General features: G+C 31.3%; 1 protein-coding gene and 1 long non-coding RNA gene across 5 annotated transcripts in view; one reads left to right on the top strand and one right to left on the bottom strand.

Moving 5' to 3' along the window:
- Window positions 1-19,131, bottom strand: part of nonC (serine/threonine-protein kinase Smg1) — a 241,624-nt gene that overhangs the window by 105,636 nt on the left and 116,857 nt on the right. The gene's annotated exons all lie outside the window — the stretch shown is intronic.
- LOC148285362 (uncharacterized) lies at window positions 5,530-7,478 on the top strand. Of its 4 annotated transcripts, none has more exons than XR_015822386.1 (3): window positions 5,530-5,712; window positions 6,198-6,354; window positions 6,900-7,478. It is a non-coding gene; the product is annotated as an uncharacterized LOC148285362 (long non-coding RNA). The 4 variants fall into 4 exon arrangements; XR_015822387.1 differs by having other exon boundaries at window positions 6,007-6,343; XR_015822383.1 differs by having other exon boundaries at window positions 6,007-6,354.

Raw genomic sequence — 19,131 nt, 5'->3', positions numbered from 1 at the left:
TTGGAAAATTATGCTTTCTATACATTTTAATATAACGTTCATTGCAAATTACATGTTTTTATTATACTTGATGGTGTAGCAAGCACTGCATTGGTAAGCCAAACGCAGCCTAGTTTAATCATCTGTTACATAGTTCAGATGCCAGTTCAGGAATAAATCAATATTGCAGAGTAAAACCACCTTCTAAATCGATTCTTTATGTCGAGCTAGAAATTGAACCCGAGGCCTAAAAAATTGTTAGCGAACTCGCCGAACACTACGATACGGGTGGATGTATCTCTACTCGATTTCCTATTGCAGAATTATCACCCGAGGGTAGCCATAGGTTAAAAACATTCGTCCGGGATCTTGATCAATTTCATTCACAAAAGTTAATTCTTTATCCCGGCGGACACGAAGTAAAACTAAATTTATAAAGCATAAATAAATATTACATATACATGCATTTGGCGGGTAAATGGCATTGGCAATTCGCTTCATAGCCACCATCCCTTAAATACACTTCACATGACCTTAACCTGTATCGAGGCATGATGAGAACCAGTATTATTAAAATACGGTAATGTATTTATACTGTATATTTTTGCTGATATAGTTTACTAACGAAAATTTAAATCTAAATTTGTTGCAACAGAGAGCGAAAACATTGTTGAGAAGGGAATATGGAAGTCTAGGCATTTACAGGGCGTATGACCTGTTATTAGTTGGTTTAAGTGGTTTCCTACCTAGAAGGTGAATTGGTTCGGTGAACAAGTTGTTAATAACTCACTATTAGAAAATGGAAATCAAGTTGGGGTAAAGTGGGTTGAACCTCGTACCTCTAATCCGTGAGTCCGACAAATTTTATAACCGGATTTCTTGAAGGAGTATATATATATTTGGATAATTTATATAGCGCCGTTTTTGTAAAAATCACCTCAAGGGCGCTGTACAATAAATCAATATCCCACCACGTCTTGCAGCCACAGAGCGCATAGACAATAAGAAATCTAGCCCCTATTTAATTTTTTTATTTTTTTATTTGACAATAAAGTTTAGAGATTTAGTGATATTTTAAAAAATTTAATAAAAAACAAATTTATAAAAATAGAAGTTAGATTACAACAAGTCTTGCAGCTACTGAGCGCATGGACGGTTGGAATTCTAGACATCATTTACTAAATTTTGATAGTTGATAACATTTACCTATTGAAGCTAGATTACTAATCGTCTTGCAGCTACAAAGTGCATGGACGAGTGAAATTCTGGAAATTTAAAATTATCAAAAAATTTACAAAAACAAACATTGAGCATAAGCAGGTTCACGGGATAGGTGATTTCAATGTGGTTGCAAAGCGTTTACTTCTTTTGACATCGTCCAGGGTTCTGGTTCTATTTCACACACAGAACTAAATTCTTCATCCAAATGGATTATTACTTACAAATCAAATACGTTAATAACATTGTTTTTTTCTATTACTGTGTAAATACTTAAGTGTACCGCTAATAATTATTTAAAAAATAATTATATCCTTGGTATAAAAATACAAGTATGAGAAACCAATGATAAAATCTGTGGCAGGAAGTTATAAAACAATTTGAAAAAAGCGTAAATTAAGGAAGAGGGGGAAATATTTTTAATCGCAAATATTTTATTAGAAGTCTGCGACAATATCGTAGTACATCTTAGTAAAACAAATTGCAGTAAACCTGGTATAACAAGAAAAGTATTTTATACCACACTCCATTACACATTGATGAAGAAAGTTGGTGCCATTAGTAGTCACGTCTTCATAACTCATTACAGGTTTTGGAAACTTTTAGATGACCCATAATCCGCCCATCTAAGGGAAGTTTTACACTTACACTTACTCGACTGCGCAAGGGTAGACTTTATTAAAATAAAATTTGTCATTTTGCTGTCAAATTTTAGCACATATATTAAGTGGGAAATTAGCAAAAATTATCAAACAATAATACCCATGTCCAATCGATTAGTGCCATTTTAAAATTAATCTTACCTCATTAAATATCGAACCTCATTAGCGAAGGCCCGAAAGACCGAATAAACTCATCGAACATCGAATTACATTACATCGAATTTTCAAACTTTAAAAAACCTATTTGGAGGATTCGTTGTGTGATAAAAAAATATCGAAAAGAAAATTCCTCTTAGAAAAAAATTGACAGGTTGCCTGAAGATTATGTTGTCAGGAAATGGAAGATCACCTTCACCTTTCCTTTGGAAGACACTTGCCGTACCCATATTAATATTATTTAGCTTAGCTAATTTAGGAACAGATTTTTTAAAAATACAAAAATATTGTCGGGTGCATGCAAAGTTAAATGGGGTGCAAACACCACCATGTCCGAACGCTCACTAAAATTAGGATAATAATATTTAGGGATTTGTTGCAGAATGTGTGGCGGTAGGGGGTAGGAAGGGGAGGGGCTAGGAGGTTGGAAGTTACACGATCGGTTAATTTTTAAATCCAAAAGTGGATTATATAAACACGATATTTGATATTTTTATTATGGAAATATTATTTTTCATAGCCATTTTAATGTGAAATCAAGTCATGTAAGTCCTTTTCAGTATTTGAATGTAAAATTTTAACTACTGTATCCTTATAAATACCGTGATTTACATTTTTACGACCTCGTGTGTTCAATGCGAATATAAAAGCAACACATGAGATTTATAAATAAAAAGACCACGTGAGATATTAAAATAATAATTTTTCAGAGTTTGCCTTAGGGCCTTACTTATAAACCTGGTATAAAGTTACGCCTAGGCATGGTGGTGGAATAAGGATGGGAAAAAAATCCTTATTCTAATAGTATTAAAACTCTAAAAAGGCGGTGCCACAAAATTCCTTTACACGCGGTGATGTATATAACATCGTGTTACCTCAAGCAAAACACAATATTCAGACATTTAGATAAAAATAACATAGAGGCATACCGTGAAATATTCCTATTCCATAATGCATAAAAATTCTAATATACTTTTGGCCGGTTATTTTATTTATTTATTTTATTTTATTTTATTTTATTTTATTTTATTTTATTTTATTTTATTTTATTTTATTTTATTTTATTTTATTTTATTTTATTTTATTTTATTTTATTTTATTTTATTTTATTTTATTTTATTTTATTTTATTTTATTTTATTTTATTTGGGAAATCAACAGTTCTACACACATATTTTTAGTAAACAAACATATATAGTGTATAAACTCAGAACTAATAACAGATTTCCACATAGTATACAAAGTTAGTAAAGAAAATATATTACATATCAAATAAATACTTTTTATACATATAAAAATGTTATTTTCATGTACTCAATAATCAAAGATTTTTTAATATTTATTTTAAGAACATTAAGTTACCGTAAATTGGGCGGGATAAGGACAAAAATGCTTGAAGAGAGGATAAGGAGGGGAGGGGAGATGTACATATTTATTATTATAATGTCTACTAAGTTACATAATACATTTTTAGTGTAAATTTTAAATCTGACAGAGTGATGTTTGATGTGTTATAGCAAAATAGTATCTTGTATCCTATGTAGACTCGTGTTGAACCACGGCCACACAATTGATGAGGATGGTATTCCCATCCGAATTCTACCACTATGCCTAGGCGTAACTTATTACCTAGATTATGAGTAAGGCCCATTGTATACAAGCCCGCGACCACCCGTCTCAAAGAAAGAGATCAGACACTGTCATAAAATCCAGCCACAGTTATGCCAAACCGTGATTTATTTCTATCGTTTGGTCGCCAAATGATACCAGATATTCCTTAATAGTAGAGAGGCAGCAGAAAAAAATTCTACAAATGATATTACCCGTGGCTTTTCCAAACTGACTTTTTGACAAGGAACGCTGGGCTACCCAATCATTAAGGAAAAAGAGTGACATTTATTTGTGTGTTCACTTTTTGTAAGTTCATTTTATAAGACTCTTCTTCTATATTATTTATCTGTTTTATTTACAGTCAACAATGATAAAATTACACATTAAAGATAAGGTTTAAAAACAGACCAGCGAACTTACTAAATAATAATAATATAAATTAAATTATTATGGTACATTCTGAAATGTGTGCATGCGTATATTATACAGGGTGTTCTTTAAACTCTGTCATATCCGAAACCACAATGATCAGTATGGGCAAGAAGACATATTAGCATATTTAAAAAAATATTTATAACAAATAAATTTTTTGAAAATAAAATAATTAAAAAAACAAATGGTTGGTTACTTCTGCAGGGGAGAAGTGAGGGGAGAGGGGCGCAGTATCAGACTCCCCCCCTTCCCCCACCTCGTTTCACCAATGCAGAAGTAAGCAACCATTTGCTTTTTTTGATATTTTATTTTAATAAATTCTATTCGTTCTAAACAAATAATTTAATGTGCCAATATGTCTTCTTGCTCACACTGATCAGCGTGGTTTCGGATGTGACTGGGTTTAAAGAACACCTGTATATTGTATATATATATATATATATATATATGTAAACGGGTGCATTTGTGTGTATTTGTATGAGAGAAAGTTTTCGAGTGTGTTTAAGCGCGTGCATCATTAAAAAGCAAGTGTGAGTGTATCGCAGCCAGATAGAATGTGGTAATTTATTTGTAAATAAATTAAGGGGCATGTTAAATACATCAATAAAAGAAGAAAAATATACAATTTGAAAGAGAATGAAAGAGGAGTTTTGTTATATATTGAGGATGTATTGGATGCATTTTCTGTAATGTTTTCAAATAAATTAAAACAAATATTCGATAGCTTCAATACAAATTCTGTTCATTAATTAAAACGAATTCTCACTCGTTATTTTTTTAGAAAAATAATGGATTTATTTTTAAATATATTATTACATTTAACTTTGTTTCCTGGAATAAGTGATATTTTATTTCTTTATTTAACATGTTAGACATAATTTTAAATTGTACGTTGGTGGATTTATTGCCAAATGGCAACTTCTTTCAACCAACTGATGATGATGATTTCACTAAACACAGGTATTATTTGGTAATTTAACTTCTTTTTTTTTATTGCTCAAAAAACTTCTATTTTTAAAGTACTCATGTTGAATTTTTTGCTAAATATTATTATCTAGTTATTTTCCACATTACTGTGTTATATAAATATAATTATTAAGTACATAAGATTTTCTCATGGTTATTGCTATCATTATTTAGAAATGTTATGTTTCATTTTAACTATTTGTATTATATGTTTACTTAATTGTTTAGTTTTAATTATTCTATTATTTCATACTATGTACTACATGATTATTGTGCACTGCTGTGATTATTTCTGTAGATTATTATTTTTTTGTAAAAGGTTATTTGAACCGTTGATGCATAAATAAATTAAATATCGATGTTAATAAATTAATTAAAAATTTGTGAAAATAATACATGTCACGTGTGCCTGATGTGTTGTTCCATACATTATTCCCATGTCTTTGTTCTTACGATTATATAAAAACAGCGAAGTACTGTAAATCAGATTTGAGCAAACAGTCGGGAATAACGGTATCACTTGTGTGGGGTGTTCCTACTCGTATCGTCGTATCTCGTATATTTCGCCACCGCCCACACAGAGCCGCATTAAAGTTTTACTGCGAGCGTAACCGACGTGCTAGTAACCACAAGTCGTTAAGTAGTCGAATCATTTCGCCAAATTCATGGGAAGAAGGGATATAACACGAGTAGGTTTGTCGATTTTAAAATATTAATCAAATAGTACCCTCGTTACTTTGCTTTAAAATTACGATACCATAAACCCTTATAATCAAGACTACAATTACATATTCTAAAAAATATTTATTCCGGTTATTTACCTATGTATTTTCGTGTGTTATGTTTTTTTGAAAAATATATCATATAAATTGGCATGCTGAATGTTATAACTAATAATAATAAATCCGTTATGTTTTTTTATGTGCCTATATTGCATTTTCACATCTTAGTTTGTATTGAAGAAATAAGCGTACATTTTCCAGATTCACACAATCGGCACGCGATTCTTCAGTAGACAGGGTGGTTAAGAGATATAATGGCACTTTACGTCTCATCTATTTCGTGCAAAAGACAAAGAGTAAATATAAACTTGTCCGGTGAACCTTAAACCAACTGAAATTCGGAAAGGTTTAACAATCCGACCCGAAATATTTTATTTGGTTTGTGGTTTTAGGGATTAACCTCCGTAGAAACACAAAACGTGACGCATCATCGGAGAGTGGAATCAGTAAAACAATCACAGAGTCTGGAATAAGTAACCTTTTGTCCGGACGGGCTTAAAGCATAGTGTTAATTATTATGCGTCTTCTGGACGAAAAGGTATTATACTGGTAAGCCATTTGTAAAAATTAACTTGTACTTTTTTTATTTATACATTATACACTTTTGGGACACTTTTCCCGGCTAAAAAACCTTGTTCCAAGCTAGGCAATTACATTTTAATACATAATAATAATTTACAAGTTAATAGAAAGAACAGACAAAAAACTTACTAAAATACACATATTGATACACATATATATATATGTATCAATATGTGTATTCTAGTCAGTTTTATATATATATATACATATATACATGTATATATACATATATACATATATACATATATACATACACATACACCCATGCGTACTTGCATGTATGTAGTTGATAGGGACTTGATTAAGTTCTCGATGTTTCCTGACAGATGGAGTTATCTTAGACTTTGCACACCGGGCTATATTACGGCCAACTTCACCATTAGGCTTGAAATGACAGTAAATGTTATTCCGCCAAAATGTAAGCAACATATTTTTTAATAGCCTTTAACATGTCGAATTTCGTGCCAAAAAAGAGCATTTACGGGGAATTTAACTTTTTTTTTAATCTGCAGCTGGAGCAAATAATATTTTTGTGGAGAGTGACGGCGAACATGCTATGTCCGAAACAACATGCCCAGATTGGTTTCGACGCTTTAAAAATAATGATTTTGATGTTGAAGATAAAATACGCTCTAGCGCACCCAAAAAGTTTGAAAACGAAGGATTGGTGGGATTACTCGATAAAGATCCATGCCAGACGCAAACTGAACATGCAGAATCATCAGGAGTTGGTCACACAACAGTAGCCAACTATAAGGAATGATTCAAGAGCAAGGAAATTGGGTGCCCTGTGAATTGAAGCTGAGAGACGTCTAACGAATAACAGTGAGAAATTATACCAAGTCCCCCCATAGAAAAATGAATTGTTTTATTTCTGATGAAAAGAGATTTCAATAACATAACAGGGGTGAAATTTCATAACAAGAGTGAAACAAATTTGAAGAAAAAAAAAAAATAATGAAAACGATTGCCGAGATTTTTAAATATAATATTAGTTAGTAAATATTAATAAATAATATTAGCATGCAATTTAATGTAAAATGGAATAATATAATGGCTGTATTTTTAACTTTAAAAATCTATAAAAAAAACACCCGTTTATAAAAAGGTATCTCAACAGGTTACATTCCTCTCTCTAAATTTGGCAGATGTGTCGCGTTGAATCAAATCAGAGTTAAGGTTTCGTTAGTTCAAAATTCGAGCTTTGAAGGCAACCAAAATCTAACTTTATCTTGAATAATAATAAAGTAATATTGTACAACATATAAAAGATATTATTTTCATATCACGATATAGTAAAGTAAAAACCAACATTCTGCACGATTACTATAAAAAATAATCATCCTAAAACGTTGCCACGCACGCAGCTAATTTGTTTCTTACACCTAAAATAACAAAAAAAAAAACAATTTAAATATAATTTCTACTCTAATTTACGGGCACATTCTGTAACTGTGTGCTTACTCAAAAAAAAGGAGGAGAGAAATGGTGAGAATAAGAATACATGAGAGTGAAAACAAAAAATAATGTAAATTATTTTATACATAGTAGGTACCTATTATATGTATTATAAGTTATTTTTAAGAACAAAATAAGTAAGTAAACATTATAATCGTAAGCAGAAGGTACTAAGGCGATGTAGTAGGCTAGCAAGCACGCGTGAGTTAGGTATTTTAAACGATGCACAAAAACACGTGTTTTGTAAAATTTCAACAATATCTCATGCGACGCGACACAACATCCATCAGGCTCCAATGATTATCTCAGAGTAAATATTTAAAGACAAAGTTTGCGTTCGACAAAAAATAATATTTATTATTCACTCGGTTCACTCCATACAAATTCAATCAATGAAAACTAATCACGTTTAAGCAAATGACAAAACAAATACAAATATTTATTTATTTTTTATTGGGTTTATATCATCTTAAAAATTTTAGTACTAAGGAAAACTTTTTATTGTGCTTAAAACTAGGTCATTTTTCAGCGCCCATATTTAGTAAGGATTATCTGTAATCACGTATTACATAATAGAAATAGTAGTTTGCTTATAGTTCACTTAACTTCTTTACTTGGCGTACAAATTTTTAAATATTTCAATACTTACTATATTCCAGTTGATTGCCTATTTCGCGTCCTTAAGGAAAACGTTTCAAAGTAAGATAAATTAGAATTATCTGCAAATTAAATGAATTTGTAACAGGTAATCAAGTCGTCGTGCCACGACCCACGATACGGCACAGTGATCCTGTGAATAAATAATTAAGCTAGAAAATAGCCGTATTTGCGTGACAAATTGACAATTTAATGAATAATAATCCCGCAATAAAGGACGGTCTAACGCAGTGATTCCCAAAGTGGTCTATATCGACCCCCAGAGGCCTATGACAACCTGCAAGGGGTCTACGTCAACGAAAAAAAATTGGGGGTTCATGAAATGAAAATGGGGGTCCACGATAGTTTATCTCAACATACACTGATAGTACTTCTGGCTGCAAAAAAACATACCCGTTACTTATCCTGTATTATGGAATATAGCGAGGAAATTTTTAATTTCCTTTCCATCGTCATACCCAGTTGAAAGGAAAATCTCCAAATGGAAAATCTCCTAATGAAAAAAAAAACAGACTGGACATCATTAGCCGAGGAGATTTAAGATTAAACGTGACAAAATTGACGCCAAATGTTGATAATTTATTATATTAAAGCATCAGGTTCATCCATCCCACTAAAAAAATTAACTGATTGCTTAGTTTATTTTATGTTACGTTTATTTTATATAACAGATACAAAATTTTATTTTGAGTAGTTTTAATTAAAATTAACTTTTAAATGTATAAAACTTAACATTTGTTTTAACTTTAAGTTTTTAACACTAAACTTCACTACAGTTAGAAATTGATGAAAAATCAATATGAGGTAAGTAGGGGGTCTACCAAAAACCGAAAAATATGGCAAGGGGTCTACGACACAAAAAAGTTTGGAAACCTCTGGTCTAACGAGTCTTTGCAAAGTGAAGTCGTTTCAATTTATTCATCTGCCTAATATCCTAGAATATGAGAAAAACTTAACAATATGAAATTTGCATGTTTTTAAGTACCCTAATTTGTCGCTGCTGTAAGAGCATTCTAGATAGAACTACGAGCTGTAAAATCTTCATGAAAAACCTTCAATTAAACGCCAAATAAAAATATAACTACCTCACTGGGCAGATCGCGTCACAAGAAAGGGCAACCAACCGCCCAAAGTTCTCCTGAACAAAAAACTTATGGGACGACGAAGTGCCGGGAGACCTAATTAATATGGTTGGATTGTGAGGAGAAGAACATCGCATCCTTTGCAAACTTGGAGAAAGACAGCACATCCTGGACAAGGCCAGGACCGTCAAAAGGCTTTTAGCATATAGAAGATGACAGACGTGATGTAATAAATTCTTAAAATTAACAATAAAATATGTTTCAGCGGAATAGAATTCTTGAGAACGTGAGTAGATACTTTAAATAGCTGCACGTTAAAAATGTTTACATCATGGCTCGTGTAATTACGTATTTAAATCAAAATCCAAATTGATATACGAAAGGAAGTTTTTGTCAGGGTTTGTTTTCATAAATACAAAAACAATAATTATAACGATATTTCAACAAAATTAAAAAACTGACGCATTAGGTACAACAAAAATGGAAAATATATTTGAGAAAGTAATATGGAAGTCTAGCAACTTAAATGGCTTATGGCTTTTCATTGGCTGATTTAAGAGGCCACATTACACATTGTGTAACATTCATGATGTTCATCTTATGGTGATATCCATACTAACTCCTTAAGTCTTAAGTGGTGATATTCAGCCCTTGTCTACAAACATATAATATTGTTAATTAGAGAATTATTGATATTGATAATTTGGTTTCAGGAAGATCATTCCATTCTCTAAACGCATTGATTTTTTCCCGTTAACTCTTAAAATACCGCTAAAAAAATCCAAAGAAATAGTCCTAAAACGTGTTACATTAAGCAAAACACGACATATTTTGAAACACAGGTATAAAAAATTTAACACATGTATCCTGTTTTAAAAAAATATATTTTCCATAATTTGTGAAAAATAATCAGGCCCGAGATTTAGGCCCGTTATAGCGAAGTGCGACAGATATATTAAGTCTTCTTTCTACGTAGACTCATGTGACATCATAAGGGTTAAAATATATTATTATTGTTTTACACACACAAAAAGTTAATAATCATACGAACACATGTTTCGGGTATACAGAATAGTACTTAGGTACTGACAGGGTCGGGTGTTAGGCAGTGCGGGGTTTCCATGAAAAGGGAACGAAGAAAATATTTCACCTAAACCTCGCACTAAAATTCAGCCGAGAACAAGAAATACATCAAGTACTAATGTAAAATGAATCCATAATAATTATCATAAGAGCCCACTCGGTCAAAATACCAGATACCCAGGCAGACCCGTAAATGGGATTCCGGTTGAAAGATATTTTTATCTTAGTAATTGCCTGGTGCCAATTTTGTCACCCACTAAAAACTCGGAAGGCTGAGTTGAAGCCGACCCTTTTCCTTTTGCAGCCTTATCGCCTGGGAGGGTTAAGCGGTGAAAGTTAAGCCTTTTGTAAAGTCTTCGACGGAACAACATTAAGGATAATATTCTTTAATGTGCCTTTAAAAAGCGGCTGCCTTTAAAAATAGGGGAGAAAAATTGTATGCAACCTTTATAGAATACATATATAATATTTATTTCGTGAAAGCGATCCAGCGAGTAACAGTATAAAGAATTTTGTTATATTTTCAAGGTGGTGTATTTTCGTTTTTAAGTAAATATTATTAAGACCCTTATATGCCGTATTAAATTTAAAATGCACCAACTTAACAATATTAATCATACAGTACGGTTTAAACGAATTAGAGCCACGCGAAATTTTACGCAATTTCTCAATTCAAGCAGGAATTACTCTCTAAAAATTACTATAAATTACCTTGAATAAACAACAATTATGTTTTAATACTTTTGTTTTGTAAAATTACTGCCTCAATTCTTCAGGCATACTTAAAACGCACCGCTCTGAAATGTTTTTATTTTTTCGTTTTCCGATATATTTTTTTTAAAAACGTTCGTTTTAAAATGGCAAAATCGTATGATTTCCTCATTTTGCGTGCGTTTTACCAGACTACAGCCTAAAGAACTTGTTATAAAAAGTTTGATTCATTGTTCCTTCTTACGAAAAATAACGCCCCTTGTAGACTGTTTATGTTGCATGACCATATTATTGTTGCAGATTGTTATTTAATATCTTTTAGCACACATGCCTCATTACACTATTAGTTTGGTGTATTCCTGACAGATTACTGCTTTTAACTAACTCAAGTCACTAAAGATCACCTGGAAAATAATTAATTATTTTAAATCTATAATTTAATTAACTAAAATTATATTTTAAAAATAAAATAAAATAATAAATACGTCTACAGAGTAATTTTAGTCTAGCCTGGCCCATTAAAATATATTATTTTTTATTAATGGTGTCAGTTTTGGTAGTTTTAAAGGTACTACATTTTAAATTCGCATTTCGTTACACGGTTTTTCAGGGCCAGATCGCGAAAGTTCAGAGAAACATTCCATGCGGTAAACTTATTCTGAAATATTCGAATTTTTTTTTCATGATTTTTTTTATATAATTTGAAAATAGAGTAAATATTTTATTTCTCGGACTAGCATCCCTTCCACAGACGCCTTCATCTCCCTTATACAGCCGCTTCCTTGTACGCGTCCGGCGCGTATCGCTTCCTTGGTAAAACAAGTTTTATATCTCATTTTTTTAGTAAAAAAATGCGATTTTCAAAAAAAAACATTAAGATATTTTTAAAAGTACACCTTAAAAATGTTTTTTTGGCGTTTCGCAGTATGGCCCTGAAAATTGTGTGTATTAATATGCTCTTTTTCCAAATTTAATTTTAAAATGTTTGCTACACTACGGTTTTCCATGGCACTTTGAATAATTTTTCTATTTGTCACGAGTGTTGTTTTTCAAATCCCATTTTGGTCCTTACGCCAATAAATTGCCGGTAGCGAGTGACAGTTTTTTGTGTAAGTTTAAAATTTCGTTCACTGTTAGACAAGAAACGTGTACATTTTTTATATTTTTTGGTATTTCTAATTTTAGAAGCGCTATAATACTAGATTTTTTCCAAAGAAATGTTTTTCATAAAATTACTTTAATTTACTTTTTTTAAAATATTTTATTATAAAATTGAAAATAAAATGACAATGTTTTCACAAGATAAAATAACTAGATAATATTTCTGAACAAAAACTAACACAAAAAACTTAACTAAGACGTGAATATGTTTTTTTTTTACTTTCGACTGCTCATTATTCACATTAGCCACACAATTAGCCACATTGTTCAGAAAACAGGGTTTGAAATATTAAAAATTCTTGAATAATCCATACATTCTTGAAAAAGTCAGAAATCGATGTAAAATAAAATAATAAATTCAAAGGATTTCAGAGCAATAAGAAATATAATAAGTGGCTCTAATTTGTTGCGAAAGCACTGTAGGTATGAACGAAAAAAATAGCTTACCATAATAGGTTAGGTTGATAATGGAAAATGTGGTAATACCTGAAACAAAAAAAAGAAAACATTAATATTTTAATAACTTAATGATTAGCGTTGTAAGTAAACTAAAAAACAATAATTCCAAAATACCATCGACGATAATGTCAACATTATTTACAGAATTCGTATGTAACAATAAAATAAGATTCGAATATCTATCTACTCGTACCAACCCCGACAGAAGAATTGCGAGAGTTGTATTATGGATGCTGTTGGATCATAAATTCAAAAGTAGAATATCGTATGAACATATTCGACCTTATTTCGCAGTTTCTAGAAAAATATATCAATGATAGGTAGAGAAAGAAGTAAAGGTCAGCAAACCAACTTCGCCTTTAATAATACCCGGCTGACATACCGTGTTTGGTGACATTTCTATTTCTTCTTATTAGGGTTGGCATTAATTTTTCATCTCGATTAAAACCATGATTTACTCATCTTGATTGATATTATTTTAAATCGGATGATGATTTCAATAAAAATAATGAATTAAAAATTTAACAACAATTTATACAATGTAAATGACAAGAGGAAACAAATTATGTTTTACTGTCACGCAAAACTACTGACGTTTAGTAATATTTAAGAGATTTGAAAAAAGTAGCGATAAGAGGACTTTGCTTATGCACTACGGGAATTCTTTCGATATGACAAAGTACAGAAATACCATACATAGGCATTATAAGGGTTACCAGCACGCAAAATAAGAGTACATTTAGGTATACAGATTCCCACAATTAAGTACGGTGATTGACAAAATATTTAAATATCATTTTTATTTGATGGGTTATGAATAGGTATTTCATAATTATGTCTAAAGTTTTAATCCACTTTGTATAACATTAGATAAAAATACACAGATCAAATGGGGAAGTTCAGTGGCACGGAAAATTGGATACAAAAATGTTTTCTTACGCGTGGTACAAATTAGAGCATTAAATAATATTCAATTAATTATTAGTATGTATTTTAGGGTGGTCCTTAAATCTGACTTAAAAATCTTAATTTTCTTTGGGGCATCCCGCAATTTTGATATACTCTGTGAAAAAGAATTACCGTATTTTATAGAATTTTGAAACATAATTTTAGGGGTTGCGACCACAATTTAAAAAAAAAAGAAAACAGGTAGGAATGAATAATTAAGGCACATTAAAAAAAAGTGTAATAAACATATTAATTATATTTACAGGAGTTATACATAACGTTATATAATATAAATAAAAAAGATATTAATAAAATGGCAACAATATGGAGAATAATTTACCGACCTAATTTAGTAACTCAACCAATAATTGAATACAATTTTGATGTTTACCAGTGGAATAAAATTTTATAAAAATATCTAAAAATCTTCGTTTTTAATATTAATTATGAATGACAGTGTTTTCTGAATAAAATAAAAAATCCTAAATTATTCTTAAAGTTTTAAGCTCGGTAATCGACCCTTAAAACATTTGATTTTAATCTGAAATTTTTATGAGTTCATTCATATCATAGAACAAATAAAATAAGAGGGTGCCCCGGGTAGATTTTAATGTTAGTATTTAAAGACCACCCTAATGTGTGTATATATGTATATATATATATATATGTGTTCTGCTTTTGACAGTTGCAGTTTAAATAGAAAAATTTCTTATCACACATGACGCCGTAGCGTCACGCCTGATCACGATGAAAGTCTATCGGAGAATGAAGGCACGGAAGGGAATTACCCTCAAATTAAAATACCAACAGATGGAAGGGTTAAGGAAATGTGCATGTTTGAACACGGGTAGAATGGTTAATGTTACACAGTGTGTAAAGTGCCCACATAAAATAGCCATGTAAATGCCTAGACTTTCATATTCCCTTCTCAAAACGTTTTCTCTCTCCGTTGCCGTAAATTAAGTTATTGATTTCCTATAAATATTTTTTCATATTCATGATTCATTCCAACCCTGCTTCTTACTACTGAATTCTCGGACGACTGTAGTTATTATCCCGACTACAACCTTTTCCTGATTGTAATCTTGTACGTTCTATGAAATGCAAAGATACAATTGACATTCGCATGGGGCACAATAGATCCTGACAAAGGAAGAACAACGTAAATATAAAGCGTGTTTTTACATCACAGCATTATTACTATCGGATGTATAGCGACGAACTTATGTATGTAATATTTCATCTTAAATAGAGAGAAAACGATATTTTGAAAATAAAAAGTCACTTACAAAACAGACCTTGAAGAATGTAGCCAAATCGCATTCGCAAATTTTTTATGTTAACTCAATTACGGGTGATTTAGCAACGCGCTAACGCTCTCAAAAGAATGTGCGGTGCACAGTGATTTAACGAATAGATATTTGAATATAGTTTTTCTGTCACCTAGCAGTCCTTCTGAGGCCTCCCCAATACTGTGCGTAGAATACAACTGCACGTCGAACTGATTATGCCGAGCTAAAATCGAAAAATCGAGGTCTCGCAGTCCCGCTTTCCGCACCCCAAAACTGAACCATATTTGTATATCGTACGTCCGAAGACGGCAGATAAAACAAGGCGCTCTTAAGGGTTTATGGTAGTGACTGATTGAAACAAGATTTTCGGCCGATACCGAATTTCGCTTCTGTTTTAGTTTCGGTCGAAACGGAAACTTATTTAAATAAAGTGGTGTAAAGTCACATCAAAACGTTCGAAATTAGGCGTCTTTATGGCTAAACCTAACGAGTTCATTAAAATAATTGTTTAACAAAATACACAGCGAAATAAAATGCATACATTTAATGAGTAATATAACTTATATGTAACAGTTGCGCGTACGCTGTAGAAACTTTAAATTATTACTTACTTATTTTTTATTTGTTTTATTAATATAATTTTACATTTTTAACATTTAAATTGTCATATTTTTACTAAAACTAAAATCCCACCAAGCCACTTTCTGTAGCTTGTTGGTGGAGATATATTCTACTAGCTTATATGTATAATATTATCTACATTTATAAAAACAATGAATTAACAGATATAATTAACAGCCGGAAAGATCATAATATACATGTATGCGCAAATAATAATAATAATATATTTTTTTTAATACAAGAAAATATATGAAAAATTAAAAATTTTCTACGCCAACTTGATTCCTATTTTCTAATAGTGAGTTATTTACAACAAGTTGAAAATGACCCTCAAAATTTAATATTTGTGTAAATCTTATTATTTGTTGGTATCTTAGAACGCAAATATTTCTTTTAATTTTTTTCTTACAAAAACATAAATATGAAAGATTTTAGAATCACTAACTATAGTGAACAAATTATAAAATCAGTGTAGTTTTATTTTTTTATGTTGGACAATGGCAATACGATAACTAATTCTTTGAATAGACAACAATCCAATATCTCTAATTGTGCTAATTTTCCACCCGAGTACAGCCGAACGTAATCTGACACATCCCGACCGCAGGTTTCGTCTGAGCCTAAGTTTCGGCCAAATTTCGACCGAAACTCTTTTTACTGGCCGAAATAGAATCTTCGGTCGGTCACTGGTTTTTGGATTACCCTAGCTTCTGTAAAATACAATTATAAAAATAAAATAAAAACTATAGGAACGACACGCCAATGGTGGATATCTATACTGTGTAAAAAATCATCGCTTTAGTGCCTTAATCCAGGGAGAAAATAAGGGAATACGTTTGTATGAAGAAAGGTCAGAGCGTATTAAGCTCTCAAAGACAAAAAATATTTTTAAGAGGAGTTAAGGACTAGATTTTCCTTAGTGGGAGGGATTTGAGTGGGAAACTCCTTAAAGATTTTCAGAATGTTTGAGTTTGCTGTTTACCATATTAATGTGCCATATATTTATTTTTTTAAATTACGACTATGTTTCTGGTCCAATATAATATTTGTGGTGATATACTCGTATGTTTGTGGTAACTTATTACTCGTTCCAACTCAAAACGGGACTTTTAGTCCCATGGAGTGTAATAAACTACTTATAAGTAAATAAATAAATACCGTTAGCTTGCGAATTTTATTGAAAACTAAATGACTAAAAAAATGGACTGGCGTATCAATACAGTGCCCTATGCACTGTTACGTGCTTAAGAGAACGATGATGACCATTTACTATGCTGCCTATGATTAAACTTCCATATTAAATCAATTTTTGTGAAGTAAATGAAAATGACTAAACCTTTATATTTCCTTCTCAAGAATGTTATCCATCTCTGTTGTAGTAGCTATCAGTTAATTCATCATTATTCCCTTTCCGTACCTAATGGTGCATAGGGCGCTGCATTGGTACACCAATCGCCGCGTATCTTAATCATTTTTAAAATATTTATTTATGTTTAGTGCACACAGGTGCTACGTTGGTGTAATACAGTAATATTATTATTACAAAAAAACATAAACCTAACACAGCACCAATTACGTACACGACACAATATATAATACAACTTCTGAACAGGACAACAAAATGTGACGAGAAGATGTATAACACGCGTTTTTTGTTACATGAAGGTAAAACGATCAGTTTTACGTTTCAGGTACCAGTCCAGAGACTATGAAATATTTAAGTGAGAAAAAACCATTTCAAATAAATATTTCATATCAACCATGTCGGGAATCGAATCAGTAAATTGTTATAGATTAAAATAAATTTTGCGTTACGTTTTAAAACGTTAGGCTATGTACTACAGTATGAATGTATCAATTAGTGGCTTAAGAGAGCGATACAATTTTTTTTTTTTTTTTTTAATTACCTAGATTGTAAAAACAATAAAACGCTTTGTACTTACAGCCAATCTGCCAAACAAAATGGATATTTACCCTTGAAAATGGACGCACTGTATCTGAATTATGCTATTTACTTAAATTATTAAATAATAAATTAGACTCCTTTAACCTACTCTCCAAAATGATTCTTAATGTCCCCTTTCGCGTGACCAGAAAAAAGTATTTATTCCATCTGCCAGCCTGTAGCACTATCTATGCACAACACTCTTTCCTCTATCGTTCTTGCTCTAACTATAATGTTTTTTTCATCTATTGATATATTTTACGTACCCCTTAATTTATTTAATAATAAATAAAGACTTATTATTTCTGGCTGCGATACGATCCCACTTACTATTTCATGATGCACACTCCTGAACACTTACTCCCGCACTAATACACATAAACACACATCTACAATTACTTTCATACAAATACACATAAACACATCCTTTTGTTATAACCCAATTTAAGAATATGTATGATTTTAGTTTAGGAACTTTGCTGGTCTGTGTTTAAACTGTATTTTTTTTAAATGTTATAATATCATTGTCGACTGTTTGTTTCTTTAAATTAATAAATAAATAACGTTAAATGTCTGACCATTAAAATAATCAAAATTCGATATACCGTGTGAACAAAGTTAAGTACGCTTTAAGTTTTTCCCGACAGTGTCCCAGTCGAGCAGTTCAACGGACTAAAGAATATAACCGCTTGGTAGACAGAGCTCGACCTTCCGCGCCAGAGGTCATCGGCGGAAGTATTTTGTAACGAAAACTATATGGGGTTCTGCAATGATCCATAAAAGCCTGATTTTCTTGTTGATCACCGCCGTAATCAGTGCTTTGGAAGCCGAATTAAGAGAATATGCGGTGAATGGAAAATTTGATGAATAGGTATTTACAAAATCGTGGTTTCGTTTTACCGTTTTCCGCGCCCCAAAACTGAACCGATTTTGTTTTTTTGTTGAGAAAGAGTATCAGACCAAACTTTTTCTTGTACCTTTACTGTTTTTTTTAAATATTTATCATATTTATATACCGGACGTCCGAAGTCGGCAAATAAAACCGTGGAGTTTTTGGAATTTTTAGATGGTCTTAGCTCCTATAAGAAACAATTTATCAAAAAAGCAAAACGATAGAGACACGCTTATAGTAAATATCTTTATTGTGTGAAAAAAAAAATCACAGCTCTAGTACCATAACCCAGAGATAAAATACGGGAATAGGTTTGTATGAAGAAAAGTCAAAACGCATTTCCTCTTAATGAGATCTATAGAACGCGAGAAGCCGTAACGCTAAAAAAATGAGAAGCTAACGATTAGGATTTAACAATTTTTTAATCAACAATAA

Source organism: Micrasema longulum, unplaced genomic scaffold (assembly GCF_059751315.1).
Source record: "Micrasema longulum isolate JH-2025_06_02 unplaced genomic scaffold, ASM5975131v1 h1tg000040l, whole genome shotgun sequence".
NCBI lineage: Eukaryota > Metazoa > Arthropoda > Insecta > Trichoptera > Brachycentridae > Micrasema > Micrasema longulum.
Note: the sequence above shows the minus strand (reverse complement) of the source record. Positions and strands in the feature narration are given on the sequence as shown.